General features: G+C 44.3%; 1 protein-coding gene across 1 annotated transcript in view; it reads right to left on the reverse strand.

Moving 5' to 3' along the window:
• LOC117473196 (E3 ubiquitin-protein ligase RNF31) overlaps window positions 1-16442 on the reverse strand; it is a gene marked incomplete in the record, with an annotated part of 85460 nt that overhangs the window by 62164 nt on the left and 6854 nt on the right.

A 16442-nucleotide genomic window follows, 5' to 3' on the forward strand; every position in this document is an offset into this window, starting at 1 on the left:
TCTTTGAATAGTTGTATTTAAAATGTATTTTCGGTCAAATATGCCCAGCTGCCCTCACTACGTGTACGTCAGTCACTGAGCAGCAGGTTGACACTGGCGGAGAAAATATTAAAGTGCTTCTGAAGCAGAGGTGGAAGCAGTGTTTCCGCAGGACCAGGGCTGAGAGGGCGCCGACCCCGAGAGAGGGGGGGGGGGGGTTGAATTTTGACTTGAGCCGTCCCTTACGTTAGTGAGCCGGATCATTTGGCTCGGCTCTCTTAAAGCGCCAGCTGTTTCGGCTCCCAAACGGCTCTTCATGTTACCACAGTTTACCACGGAGCCTCAGTTTCGCCGCTGCGAGGCTCTGGTGCTCGCAGCTCACGCGCGTGCTCCACTAGCACCGCTCATCGCGTCCAAATCGCGCACGTTCCGTGTTGCCCTGTAGCAGGACAATCCTCAATACTCCGAAAAGAATCCCACCAGACTCCTTTGCCCCTCCAACAGAGGGATGTCCTTGTCCTTTTTCCTTTTCGTCATTTCAAGAGATAAAAACTCTCAATCTTCTCTCGAATTATTAATATTTTTGGACGCCCTCGGCTCGCGTTCAGGGCGTCCCGAGATGAATAAGGGCGTCAAATGACGGCAAGACGCCCCCCTGGTGGAAACGCTGGGTGGAAGAAGTACTAAGATTGAGTACTTAATTAAAAGTAGAAGTACCAGAGTGTAAGAATACTCTGTTACAAGTTAAAGTAATTAGGATCAAAGATGGGCCCATTTCAGAATAATATATGCGATATATTTTATAATGATTGATCATTAAAGTGTTATCAAAGCTGGTAAAGGTGCAGCTAGTTTGAATGACTTTGTATATGTAGCAGGTTGGAAATGCTAGATGTTAAGTTAAACAGACACCCCCCTTATTTTTTGTTAATAATATAATCTTCCTAACATTTATACAATACACTGTAACATCAGTAGATGGCGCCCCTTTCCTTTCGTTTACCGCGATCCATCTTTGGTGTTATGAAGTCACTGAGCTCGTTTACTGTCTACGGGAGGGCGGGGGGAGCCTCGCTGCGGGTAAACCGTGGACCTCTGTCGCCGCAACTTACATGATGCCGTTTAAAAAAATTAAGGGCGGTGCCGGCCATCAGCGTACCGAGCCGGCCGTCAACGGCCCGCTGACGACCGGCCGTTCTGTGATTCTCCAGAACACACAGATGGCCAGTCCGCCCTACCCTGGCTGTATTCCACCGGGTCACCGCGGCGCAGTTCGGACCCGGTGGAATATAGGGTCTACCGCCTTTAGGAACCGTTAAGCAGAACCGAAATTGTGTATTTTGTATGGGTACCCGGTACCCGGCATTTTCTTATCGGTTCTCATCTGGAAACCAAGTTTCGGTTCCCAACCCTACTGTACGCACAGCTCAGGTTTACAGTAGTGACTCAGCTAAGCAAGACCAAGTTGACACTGAGTTACAGGCTAACCGTGTTGCTATTAGAGAACTAACTGCACAGGTGTCCTCACTGACCAAACATATGGCTCAGATGGTGAAACCAACTGACAGTGCGACACCTGGGGAGCCCATCTCACCAGCAGCCCGTCCTCAGGCACCAACATCTGAGACCAGAGGCAGATGCAGTGAATGTGTACAACAGAGCAGGGCAAACTGCCCTCACTGCTTTATTTGTGGCCAAGCTGGACATCGCGCCATCGGTTGTCTGAAAAGAAAGATTTCGGGAAACGGGGCGTGGTCACTGGAGAGAGGCAGCCAGTGACCATGACAGCTGAGGAGCCTCCAGCACATGCCAGCCACTTGAAATCAACCAGTACTGTAAAAGCAAACACACAGTGTCAACAACTACCAAGAAAGCGCATAGCACAACTAATTGGAAAGCGATGCATGGTCTCCTGTGCTATCAACGAAGTCCCTTTTCAAATGTTGCTCGACTCAGGGGCTCAAGTGACAATGGTAGGGAGAGAATGGATGGAAACGACACTTCCGAACCTCCAAATCCAGCCACTCCCAACCCTCCCTTGCTACCCCCCTTTGGAGATTTCTGCAGCGAATGGCACAAATGTTCCCTTTGATGGATGGGCAGAGGTTGAACTCCAGGTCCGTAGTGAGAATTATGGACATGTCACAATACATGTGACATACAAGTGCCAGTATTAATAAGCAAAAACTGTCTTAACTGTCCTGTTTTCGGCAGTAATGTCATAGCTGAGATAATCAACACAAATCAAGAACAGAAAGGTGAGGCTGATATTTCTGCTTTACTTAAAGAAGCTTTAAGTATCAGTGCAGTGGAAGCCCTAGTCTCTGCTCTGCAGATTTTGACCCCCGATGAGACCGCCCCTGAGTGCAGAGTGAGAACAGGGAAGAAAGGTGTCACTATTCCAGCAGGACAGATCTGTGAGGTTAGGTGTAGAGTCAGGAATGGCCAAGGGGCGGGACTCTTTCAACCCGACCTAGTGAGTAACTGTTCTGAGAGGTTAGAGCTGTTTCCGCTTTAGTAGATGTTCCAAGTGGGTCCACTAAAATGGTAAAAATTACTATTCAGAACCCCACTAAACATGATATCTACCTCACAAAGAGAACAGTCCTAGGCACATTGGAGGAAGTTCTTGAAGTGAAACCAGTTAACTGTTTTCCAGATGGTGGAGAGCCAAAGTCCCATGCCACTGTGAACACATACTCAGCTCAGCTAAGCACAGACAAGCCGAGAGAAAGAAGTGACAAACAGGAGACAAAGGAAATGGAAAAACAAAAATGGCACCCGCCTGTTGATGTCTCACACCTGCAAGAGGATGAACAAAAGATAGTGAGAGACATGTTGTATGAAGAGCCAGATGTGTTTGCTAAGGACGATTCTGACATTGGTTGCATTCTAAACTTGCAGCTAAAAATCCACCTAAAAGACGAAACACCATTCCAAGCAGCCTACAATTCAGTTCCTAAGCCTTTGTATAAAGAGGTGAAGGAATATGTCCAGAACCTGCTCGACCACGGCTGGATCAAAAAGTCCATCTCACCCTACTCGTCTCCTGTGGTCTGCGTCAGGAAAAAAGACAAGAGTTTACGCCTGTGTGTTGACTTTCGGGGCTTGAACCGCAAAACTGTCCCTGATCGCCACCCTCTTCCACGCATCCAAGATCTGTTGGATAACATGGGGGGCTATTCATAGTTCTCAATACTCGACCAAGGCAGTGCTTACCACCAGGGCTTTGTTGATGAGAGTTCTAGACACCTGACCGCCTTTAGCACGCCTTGGGGGCTGTACGAGTGGACCCGCCTCCCATTTGGCCTTACCAATGCCCCAGCGGCATTTCAAAGGTGCATGGAGGGAGTCCTTGGCGATCTAAGGGATGAGTGCTGCTCACCATACTTGGATGACGTGCTCTGCTTTTCTAAGACCTTTCATGACCACGTTGACGACTTGAGTCGGGTGCTCCGCCGCCTTCGAGAACATGGGGTCAAGCTACGTCCAAACAAATGTGAGCTATTTAAAAGTCAGGTCAGGTATTTAGGGCACCTAGTGACCAGGGAAGGTGTCCAGATAGACCCTAAAGACCTTGAGGCAGTTCAGCATTTAAAGAAAAGAGAGCCAAAGAATGTTGGAGAAGTTAGAGCGCTCCTTGGGTTTCTGGGCTATTATAGAACCTTCATACAGGACTTTTCTAGGATAGCCAGGCCACTGTTTCAACTAATAGAGGGCCCTAAAGAGTCTAGCCAGACATTCACCACAGCTAGAGCTAACAAGACCAAGCCCAAGACCACAAATAATGGACAGCTTTCATCCAAAGCACCTGTCCAGTGGACATCAGAACACGGTGCTGTGGTGTCACACATTCTGGCTTACCCGAACTTTGATTTGCCCTTCGTCCTTCACACCGACGCCTCAAATGAAGGTCTGGGAGCCGTGCTCTATCAACAACAGGGAAACAAACTCTGTGTCATCGCTTATGGTTCAAGGGCATTCTCGCCAGCTGAGAAAAACTACCATCTCCATTCTGGCAAGCTTGAGTTCCTTGCATTGAAGTGGGCAATCTGCGATCAATTTAGAGATTACCTCTATTATGCACCCACCTTCACCGTATACACCAGGGGTCGGCAACCCCTGGCACGCGTGCCACCGTTGGCACGCGGCACCGTAACCAGTGGCACGCTAGGAATAAGTGGAATAATTGTGCAAAATATTTAAATGTAGGACCGCCGCCAGAGCACGTCTCCCCGTTACGTGTAGAAAGAAGCCATGCACGCAACGCAGCCCCGCTCTCTTTAACTCCAGGCGATTTGCTGCTGCTTTCCACTGTGATGTAGTGCTGATCGTTTCACCACGGAGGAACGCACTGCTGCCGCGCCGGCACTTCACAAATTGTAGTACCCATAATGAGCTGTTTTGGGGGAAATGTTGAAGTGCTTTCTCATCTGCATGCTAAATTACCTCTTTCACAGCAATTGGCAGATATGCGCGACGTGTTATTTACGGTAAATTGATTTACGACTCCAGCCCAAAAAATTGTTTTAATCAGTGACAGAGCAGGCCCGGTAGACAATGGCAGGTCCGCTACCTAAGAAATCTAAAATAAATGTTCGGACATTCCAGCCCTCGTGGACAGAAGAGTGGGGTTTTGTGTTTCAGAAGGACCGTGCTGTGTGTACTTTATGTCTGGAAAATGTTGTTTGCCGGACGTCAAGTGTCAAACGGCATTTTGAGACCAAACACAAGACAACTTTCAAGGATGAGGCAGACAAGGCTGAATCCATCAAACGTGCCGTGTCTGGTTATGGGAAACAGGCAAACACTCTCAAAGCCTTTGCCACTGCTAACAATGATTCTACTGAAGCAAGCTATCGCATTGCACATTGCATCGCGAAGCATGGAAAGCCATTCACTGACGGTGAATATATTAAGGAAGCTTTCCTCTGTAGCTCAGAGGTTTTGTTTAATTCCTTACCAAACAAAGAGACAATACAATCAAGAATAAAAGCAATCCCAGTGTCAGCCAGAACTGTTGAACGACGCATCGAGGAACTGGCAGAAAACGTTTGCGCGCAGCAGACAGCTGGTTTGAAAGAAGCCACGGTATTCAGCGTTGCACTGGATGAGAGCGTGGACGTGAACGACATACCACGCTTGGCAGTCATGGTAAGATATTGTGATTCGACTGTAAGAGAAGAGCTCTGCTGCTTAAAACCAATGCCTGAAACAACAAAAGGTGAGGACATAGCCAAAGTGTTTATGGAGCATTTTGAGGAGCGAGGGATTGACATAAGCAAGATTTTTGCAGTGACAACAGATGGTGCTCCCGCCATGGTCGGGCGAAACAAGGGAGCGGTCACATTAATTGAGAAACAAGTCGGTCACCCCATCATGAGACTCCACTGCATTATACACCAAGAAAACCTCTGTGCAAAGATGTCAAATGCAGATCTTAACGAGGTCGTGGCCACAGTGGTGAAGATTGTTAACTTCATAGTTAAGCGATCTGCTCTGACACACCGACAGTTCCAATCTCTGCTGGAGGAAATGGACAGCTCATTCAAAGATCTCCCTCTCCACTCGGCAGTTAGGTGGCTAAGCTGTGGAAAGGTTTTGGAGCGGTTTGTTGGCTGCTTTGATGCCATAAAGGCCTTCCTGGCTGAAAAAGGCCAAGACTTTCCAGAGCTCGAGGACGAGAAATGGGTTGTGAAACTTATGTTTCTCACAGATATAACTGGACACCTCAACGAGCTCAATTTGAAACTGCAAGGCGCAGGTCAAACTGTTTTGGACATGTTTGACACATGGAAGGCTTTTGTTGGAAAGCTGGCAGTTTTTTCAGATGACGTGGCCACCTCCACTTTCCGCTACTTCACCCACTTGAGGGAGCTGTCCACGCAGCACAGCATCAGCACCGCTGAAATATGCAAATACATCAGCGAGCTGAAGTCAGAGTTCACAACACGATTCGGGGAATTTCAGAAGTATGGGCCCATGTTCTCTTTCTTGATCAAACCCGACAGCTTTGATGGACATGAACTGGATGTATCTGTGATAGGCTGGCTGGATACACAGGACATGATAATGCAGCTGATTGAGCTGAAGAGTTCAACACTGTGGATGACGAAGTTTGCGGAGTTGCGGAAACAGCTGGAAACCACGGCAAGACATGATCACAGCACTTGCATCTTCACCTGTTGGATATCTCTACCGGAGAAGTTCAGCTGTGTCAGGAAAATTGCATTGGCTTTGCTGACAGTCTTTGGCTCAACATATCTCTGTGAGCAGATATTCTCGCACATGAAGAGCGTGCTCAGCCCCTCCCGCAGTCGTTTGACAACTGACCACTCTGAAGCTTGTGTACAACTTAAAGTGACAAAATACGATCCGCAGATAATGGAGCTCAGCAAAGGAAAGCAGGGCCAGGGATCACATTGACTGTTATTTGTAGCACACATGACTCTGTTTATGTGTAGCACACATGGCTTTGCCTAATGGAGCTCTTTGTCCCGGTCTCTTTTTTCTTCTTCGATGTGGATATTTTTAAAAGCATAGCAGCATTGTTATATAGTGCTCATATTTCAGTTTGTTACATTTCATTTTTTAACATTTGCTGCCCTTGCAAAACTTTGTATATGAAGGAGTCGCATTGAAAGCAGTATGCTGAAATGGCAACTGTGCATATCATTTGTTACCACAGGGCTTAAAACAAATTACATACTAAAAACGATTTGTTAAGTTTATTGCTGAAGCATTGTTGTATAGTGCTCATATATCATTTCAATGTTCTGATTATGGGAGAAAAATGTTTATTCAAAATGTTGCTATGTAGGTTGCCTATATGGATGGAATAAAATCCGATGGAGATAAAAGTGGTGTCATAATTAAAGTTAATGTTGATACGGCACACTAAGGGCCGCCCCTCCCCCTCGCGGAGGGAGCCTCATCTGATGCGCAAATGCAGCGCACCTTTATGCCCTTATGCGGATATATGCGCATAAGAGTCCGGTGTGCGAGGAAAATGATTCCCCCCCCCCGCCAGCCGTGGGCACGCTGATTAACAAGAACATTTCAAAATGGCACGTCATATCAAAAAGGTTGCCGACCCCTGGTATACACAAATAATAACCCCCTTACTTACGTTTTGAGTACGGCCAAGTTGAATGCAAGTGGGCATCGTTGGGTTGGCGAGCTAGCTGACTTTAATTTCACTATCAAATATCGGCCAGGCAAGTCAAATGCAGACGCTGACACCCTGTCACGGTATCCAGTGCAACTTCACAATCACCTGGAAGAGTACACAGAAACACTTCTCCCAGAGATTGTCTCTGCCATCTGGCAGGGGGATAAAGCCATGAGAGACAATGATGTGCCATGGGTGGCTGCGTTGCAGCTGCATCCGGGTACAGACGACACACTTCATGAAGGCATTCCAGTTATCACTCCAGAAAACATTCGAGCTGCTCAGAAGGAAGATGCTCCCATCTGTGAGGTGATGAACCTGACAAGTAGAGGATGGAATCCTAATGATAGAGACAAGAGACAAATGGGACGAGAGACACGCAGACTCATACATGAATGGAATAGACTCACACTTGACAAGGGAATATTGTACAGGCAGACAGGACAACGAAAACAGTTGGTCCTCCCCAGTCGGCTGAAGCCAACTGTGTTGAAACACCTGCATGATGATATGGGGCATGTCGGCGCAGACAAAGTCATCCACTTGGCGAGAGAAAGGTTTTATTGGCCTTTTATGCAACGTGAAATCGAGGACTACGTCATTCGCCAGTGCCAGTGTGTTAAGCAGAAGCGGCCAAGCATTCCAGAGAGAGCACCTATGGGTTCAATAACAACCAGTGCCCCATTTGAGCTCCTCTCTGTTGATTATCTCCATCTTGAACAGAGTAAGGGTGGCTATGAGTACATTCTAGTCCTAGTAGACCACTCGCTTTGCACAAGCCTACCCGACCAAGAATAAGTCAGGCCGAACAGCAGCCGAGAAAATCTTCTATGACTTCATTCCACGCTTCGGTTACCCTGAAAAGCTCCATCATGATCAGGGCCGGGAGTTTGAGAACGGCCTTTTCCAGAGACTGCAGCAGCTGGCAGAAATCTCTCATTCTCGAACAACCCCTACCACCCGCAAGGGAATCCTGTTGAGTGTCTGAATAGGACACTTCTGCAGATGCTCCACACTCTACAAGAGGACAAAAAGGCTGAATGGAAGGATCACTTACCCCACATAGTCCACGCGTACAATTGTACGAGACATGAGGGAACAGGCTATTCACCGTTCTTTCTCCTGTATGGAAGAGCCCCACGCTTGCCTGTTGATTTGCTCTTTGACTTGAAACCTGAACAAGAGCCACAGTCCAGACAGGAATATGCACAGAAATGGGCTTCTCGCATGCAGGAAGCATACAAGATTGCCTCAGATAACAGTGGGAAGAGCTCAGCTAAAGGGAAGAAATACTATGATAGGCATGTTAAAAGGCATGGTGCTGCAGCCTGGAGATCGGGTGCTTGTCAGAAACCTATCAGAGAGGGGTGGCCCAGGCAAACTTCGTGCTTACTGGGAAAAGAGAATTCATCGTGTTGTTGAACAGTTTGGCGATGGACCTGTGTACAGAGTTCAGCCAGAAACAGGAGATCCAACCCTCCGTGTCCTGCATCGTAACCTTCTGCTACCTGTTAATGATTTGCTCTTGGAACAAGATGAGCATCAGCGTCCAACCAAGAAAAGACAAAAACAGAGCGACAACCAGGTAAACTACAGTGAGGCGGTGGAGCAGGAGTCTGAACATTCGGATGAGGAGGAAGAAAACACGTATTGCCTCAGGACCTCTGTGTATGGAAGGAGGAGAGTCAGACCCCTAATGCCTCAGCCTAAACCAAACAGTGAACTCAGCGTTTTAGCTCCAGATTTCCAGCCAAGGAGACAAGCAACCGAGACCGCTCAAATGCAGCAGCCACATGAAACTGACCCAGTTGCAGAGCCAGATTCAGTGCAGATGCCGGTGCAGGTTACTACTCCACCAGCCGAAGAACTACAGGAGGAACCAGCGATGGATGACATTTTGGAGGATGCAGGGTCAGAGGAACAGGTGGACAATAGTGAGCCTGCAACAGGACCATCAGATGACGAAATGCTGCCTGTGAGGAAGTCAACCCGAGCAATGAAACCTCGAGAAATGCTCACATATAACCACCTTGGACAACCTTCATACCAGCCCTGGAGGCCAGGAGCAAACTTGATGGTTGCCTGTGTTCCCTACCACATGCCATTTTACCCAGCTGTTCCTGAAACCTGTTACTACCCTACACCAGTATGGACATGCTAGACCTGTGACAACGTCCACAGTACCTTAAAAGACTTTCGACTGTAACAGACTGCACTTTGACCCTCAGACTTTCTCGACTCTGGACTGCTACATACGACTTGTGTTAGGTTGGTTCTAGATGTCCGGAGACATCTCTTGAAGCAGGGGAGAGTGTAGCAGGTTGGAAATGCTAGATGTTAAGTTAAACAGACACCCCCCCTATTTTTTGTTAATAATATAATCTTCCTAACATTTATACAATACACTGTAACGTCAGTAGATGGCGCCCTGGCGCTGCTGTGGATCCATTAGGGAGGAGCTCAGCTCATGCGCATGTCAGAAATAAACGTGCTGTGATCTGAGCAAGATGCTAACTTTGGTCCTCTCTCAACAAATCCACAGGTACTGCAAAACTAACGTTTCTGTCTTTAGCTTGCATCAAGATATAATTTAAATGCATTGTCAATGGTTTAGTAATGTACGGGATTTGTGATATGTGTGTAAGTGTAGCAAGTGTCCCTTTGTAGCTAATTGTTCTGGTTAGCATCGCCATGCTAAGTAGCTGTTTTCATAAAACACAGTTTTACACAGTAGTTTTGTACGTGTAAGTAACTGACATTTAACACTGTGGCATAAGCAAATGTATTTTAAATGTTGTCAAGAGTATTAGCCAGCCAGCAGTGAGTAAATGGTGATGAGGAAAATACCATAGTGAAGCTAGTTTCACAGTTCCGGCCATTCAGTAACATGGCGTGGTCACGCCATATTGTCACGTGCTGCTGTTAAGTGAGTGTGTGTCTTGAGTTATATTATTTTGGTACCTATTCATATGCTAAGTTAAGCCAATTATTGTTTATGTGGAATATATGTTAAATCATTTTAATTCATATGCATGTATTTCTTATTTAGGCAGAATGTTTTATATTATTTATACTTTATACTTTTTATATGTTTTGTCTGTAAGATGGTTTGATATTAATTTATCATGCATTTTAACTGAGAGCTTTGACATAATGTGACTGAACTGTATGCCATTGATGTCGGAAATAAACGTGCTGTGATCTGAGCAAGACGCTAACTTTGGTCCTCTCTCTACAAATTCACAGACACAGTTTATATGTTGGTTACACAGTGCTCCTTAGCCTGTGTAACCCTTGCTGCTGGTCCAGATTACCCCTAGGTCTGGTGCCGGTAACATATACTGCAGGGCAGAAGTGTGGACTCGAGTCACATGACTTGGACTCGATTCAGACTCGAGTCACCAATTTGATGACTTTGGACTCGACTTGACAAAATCACAAAACACTTGCGACTCGACTTGGACTTGAACACCAATGACTCGGGACTTGACTTGGACTTGAGCCCTCTGACTTGAGGTGACTTGATAATTTAATTCAGAGTTCTCCAACACGCCGATCGCGAGATGCCGCTAGAAGAGCAGACTCCCGTCGGGGAGAGCAGAATCTCCAGCCGCTGCAACTCTTGCTGAGAATCCTTGCAGGCAGGGGCGGGTCTTTATTTAGCTGGGCCACCATGCGGCCAATCATATGTGAGGAACACTAGGATCCAGTGACGTGGGGTGAGGTTCATGGCTGGTGAGGCACTGACTCTTTCAGAGTCAGATTTACAAATATTATAGCCTATTTTGACCTTAATCGAAATATTCTGTTATTTTCAAAGCTTTTTTAGTCTGATGCTATGATTAATTTTAAACAGACCGATCAACAAAAGGATACCCAAAATCTAAATATTGGATTGTTCTTTCTAAGTAAGATCCCATTTTCATTACAGTTGTGGTCTTACCTTGACTTGAAGATGAATAGAAGTCCATGCTATCCTTCTGGACAACAATCTCTATTACTGTTTTGTAAAAGTCGTCCTTATCTTCCTGTAGTTTCAAAAGTCGAGTTTGTTGTTTGCGGTAGAATAACAGTAGCAACAAGAACTTGTGGGCTCACGTGCGCCCCCTTCAGTGCGGCAGAGGTTATGGCTGCCTCCCCTTGTGATTTTTTCATTGCCGTTGTATATGTGTAGCGAGCCTAAATATCATATATACGTGAAATAAGTTATTTAGAGACTATGGATGGCGAGGATAAATGTAATAAAGGGATCTACAAACATTACATTGGTGACCTACAGTGAGATGGGAACAGGCATGCGCTTAGGGTTCGCTTTCCAGCCAGTTTCTGTGGGGTGACGCATTCTGAAGTGAGGCAGATCTCATCTGTGCCTCACCTACCCCACAGTAAATGGCTTGAGCGCGCTCACAAAATAAGTGGCCGCGCTAAATTAGTGCCCGCGCTCCAGCAAGTTACTGTGGGCTTACGAGAGGCAGAGCTCGTGCCTGCCTCACTTCTCATCGCTCCCGTAGCGGAGCTCGGCAAATTTGCTGATTTTGACTATAAAATGCGATTGGAATCATACAGAAATCACATTTACACAAGATCAGTGGAGACATTTTATTATTATTATTATTTAGTTTTTCTTTAATTGTTTTTCCGTTACATTGGAGTATGACAGGTGAGGCTCTGCCTCCCCTGCCTCCACTGACTGCACGTCGCTGCTAGGATCATACCATTATGTGAAAGAAGGGTGGGGGGCAGACGCTCCAAAGACAGCAGGTGTAGTGGTACAGGCCAGCTACACAGAGCGACGGGGAGACAGATTTAAATGCAAGCGCGTCGGAAAAAGTCAAGAAATTAGCGAAAACCGAAAAAAGAAGCAGCATCTGGCTGCATTTCAATGATATTGGAGAAAGCAAAGCTGAGTGCAGGATTTGTAAAATGAAAATAACCTTCAGAGCAGGGTTTTTTTTTTGGTAACCACTCAGGATTTATTGTCAGAGGTGGGAGAAGTTCAGATCTTGTACTTGAGTAAAAGTACCAGAGTGTAGGAACACTCGGTTACAATAAAAAGTCCTGCATTCAAAATGTTACAAGTAAAAGTACAAAAGTATTAGCATCAAAATACAGTTAAAGTACCACCTGCAGAGGGATCTAGATTCAGGTGTTCTTTTCCCCATAAAGACCGCCTCGCTGCACATTATCCCTTGCATAAAGATAGGTTGTGGGTCCCTTATAACATGTTGTACACAGTGGAAATAAACATTCTGGTTACCTCAACATCAGGGATCTTATCAATTAAACTCCTTCTGAATCAAACCGTCACGGTAGCATTACCTTACTGATCCCTCTTACAATAGAAGAAAACACGTTACTTTACCAGCAGAGAGAAAATAGATTATTACAGTATTAATGTGACTAATAAAGAGCAGTTTGATTATTAAGTATTATTCTGTTGATCGATGTCATTACATTTGGTGAAAAGCACATAATGACTTGTTTAAGACTCGTTTTGTCAAAGTTTAGGACTTGGACTTGACTTGAACTTGCCCATCCTGACTTGAGACTTGACTTGGACTTGAGCACAAAGACTTGAGACTTGACTCGGACTTGAGCGCAAAGACTTGAGACTTGACTCGGACTTGCAAAACAATGACTTGGTCCCACCTCTGCTGCAGGGTAGCTTGTGAATTTACTCCAGGTGTAACTAAAGTCTGATTTAAGACTTGATTATATTTCACATCATTAATCCACATCTGTATAGTAACTAAAGGTATTAAATACATGTAGTGGAGTAAAAGTACACCATTTACCTCTGAATTGTAGTGGGGTAACCGCGGTGAAGTTAGTTTTAGGTTGGATATTCGACAGACATTTGCGGACCCGCCAGCAGCGTCAGTTTCCCCTGCTGCTGGCTGTATTACGACGGCGAGATCTACTCCACGAAACGAGGCTTTCACTTAGGGACCATCAACAAATGACTTTTCAATTACACAAGAACAATGTTCTTTTTAATAAATCGACAGCTTCCCGATCGTCTGAATGTGAAGCAAATCCACTGTAGAGCATACATTTGTTGAACACACACACTCTTTTTATTGCATTTTAATGCTTTAAATATGTTTTATTAATATGTTGATGGGAAAATTAGCATATTTCTTCAATAACTTCTAGGTCCTGTGACCTAATGACTCGAAATCAGTGCTGGTTAAAATAACTACACTGGCTGCATAGGACACACCTCTTTTTATTGCATTGTAATACTCGAAATAGTTTTGTATTAATATGTTGATGGGAAAATTAGCATATTGCTTCAATAACTTCCAGGTCATGTGACCTATTCACTCAAAATCAGTGCGGGACCAAATAACTACAATGGCTGCATAGGACACACCTCTTTTTATTGCATTTTAATACTCTAAATATTTTTATATTAATATTTTAATGGAAAAATTAGCATATTTCTTCAATAACTTCCAGGTCATGTGACGTAATCACTCAAAACCACTTTCTGAATTGAATACTAGTCTTTACACAGTGGAGTGGTGTAGCGACGAGTCCTAAAACCCGGAAGTGAGTTAGCATTTTACCAATACGGGTTCCCTCGTCTCAGAGCCAATGGGATTTCTCCATAGGAATGTGGAAAATAGCTGGAAATAAGGTCTGTGGTTGACACAAATTTAAGAGACGGATCACGTTTTGTTCTACGACATTAAATACATCAGCAGTAACCCCACTGAAGAGTTTTCGTGTCTGAAAAACTATGGTTGTTAACAAGTGGCTGAATAGGACTACAGAAGTTGTCGAGGACGCTGTACGTCATTGCACATACACCGTAAGTTAGTTTGCCCCTGTTTTGCTTGAAAGCAAGTACCTGCGCTCTTGCAAACTGTTAAAACAAACGCTTCAACTTGTACAATTTTGAATCTGTATTTTTGAAAATCGATCTTAAAGGTCCGATGTCATGCTTTTCCGGTTATTACCCGTCCCCTTGTGTGTTATGAAGGTTTTTATGCATGTAAACGGTCTGCAGAGTCAAAAACCCTCAAAGTACACCCTGTAGGGAGTAAAACTCTAACACAGAAAAGACCTCCCCAAAACGCCTCGTTGGAGATTTCTCATTTACTTCCTGGGTATCGCTACGTAGGGATACTCAGTAGCCACGCCCAGAGCTATGGCCGCACCCTCTGCCAGCCTTTCACGAAACAAAGCTTCCCAAACCTTTCAGCGATTCATGCCGGATATGTACAGCGTAGGGCACTGAAGAACGATGCTGTTCCTACTTTGTTTGGACCAGCGGGAGATTCGGGTACACAACCTGTAAGTATTCATTGTTGTTTGTGTATTTATAATGTTTAAAACAAACAAGGTATCTACCACGAATGTTTAAATGGGTAAACGTTTTTCGGGCCACTACATTGGGATCGCGGAGAAATGCTCTCCGCAGACCCATGCTCACAGCGTTATAAACCTTTTTCTTACTCAATATCAAGCCACACTTATTGTTTTTACTTCGGCTGTGAGTGTTTGTGTGTGCTCAGGATGAGTTTCGCTTGTTCTCGCTGTATCTGTATCGCCGCACACGGAAGCCTGTCTCGCTGCAGTTTATTTCCGGGTCGGCCAACAAAAATACGTCATCCCTGCACCACTCTATTGACACACCTCTTTATATTGGATTCTAGTACTTCCTCTATTTAATATTAATATTTGTATGGAATAGTCCGTTTATTTTTTCAATGGCTTCTCAGTCATGTGACCGAATGTCTTCAAATCACTTTCTGGATTGAATACTAGTCTGTACACAACATACACACCTCTTTATATTAGATTCTAGTACTTCCTCTATTATATATTAATATTTTTATTAGGGATGCTCCGATCGCCGATTGGCGATCGCCGGAATCAGTATCGGCCAATACCGATCACCGATCCGATCGATGTGGGCGGGGGGCCTATGGGATCTTCCATTTAAAGTTATGTTTAAAACTCAGTTAATGGGGCTCAGTTAATGGGGCTCATTCACTGGCGCTTCCACAAACAACAACCAACATAATTATTACATTCAAATGAAGTACATTATTCAAGTTTACATTAACTTTGGATAATAACACGGGAGAAATGAGCGGAAGCGCTCTCTTTTCCTCTCTCCCCCTCTCTCTCTCTCCTGACAGCCTGTCAGTATCTCATGCAGCTCACTGATCCAGTAATGAGTGACCCGACAGTGAGTAATAAATATATTTATAACTAGTTTAGCTTGTTCCAGAGGTAGATAAAATAGCTAAGCCCAGCTAGCGGGGAACGTTCTCACAACTTTGGCTAACGTTACCTACAGGTTCTAATAAGGTTTTAAAGAAACGTTTTAATCTGATGCTCAAAGAACCTTTTAGGATGTTTATTTTTTCAAATAATGTTCCTATAAGGTTTAAGGTTAACTAAGACATAACGTATTAACTGCAACATTCAGAGGATGTTTTGAGGATGTTATTAGGCCTGAGATGACAGAAAGTTTTTTTATAAAATGTTCCTTTAATGTGATATGTTAACAAAGGTGGAACGTTTTGCCTGTAACAATCTAAGGATGTGTTTTGGACGTTGTTGGGGTAACACATTAAAGATGTTCTTTATAAAATGTTCCCTCAATGTTACATGATAACAAATGAAGAACATTCTCCAAGCAACATTCTGAAAATGTTTTCAGGATGTTATTGAGGCCTGAGATGACAAAGGGTTTTTATAAAATGTTCCTTTAATGTTACATGATAACAAATGAAGAACATTCTCCAAGAAACATTCTGAAAATGTTTTCAGGATGTTATTCTTTTTTTATAAAACGTTCCTGTTATGGCAAATATTAACACGGTCATGGTCAACGTCAGATTTATTTCTAGAGCGCTTTAAAAAACAAACTTGTTGCATTTGTTTGAAAAGGATGTTTTAAAAAAAATCTGATGTCACCATATTTTCCTTTTGAAAAAAACAAACAAGCACGTAATTCATGATAAGCTGTAAGCAGATATTGCATGTTTGCGGTGGCATATGTGAGTTCCCAGCTAGAAATGTTTGTTACAATTCGTTGTTCTAGGAATGTTTTCAGCGGGACGTTTTATTTTGGTTCCCAGAATGTTCTTCTGAAAGGTAGGAAAACGTTCTTTAAAAACATTCTTGAAATGTTTGGTGATAACCTTCTTAAGATGTTTTTGATAACCTTCTTAAGATGTTTTTGATAACATTGTTAGAACATTATGCCCTACTGTTCTTAAAACGTTTTCAGCAGGACGTTTTAGTTTGGTTCCCAGAATGTTCTTCTGAA

The sequence above is a fragment of the Trematomus bernacchii genome, unplaced genomic scaffold (assembly GCF_902827165.1).
Source record: "Trematomus bernacchii unplaced genomic scaffold, fTreBer1.1, whole genome shotgun sequence".
Lineage (NCBI taxonomy): Eukaryota > Metazoa > Chordata > Actinopteri > Perciformes > Nototheniidae > Trematomus > Trematomus bernacchii.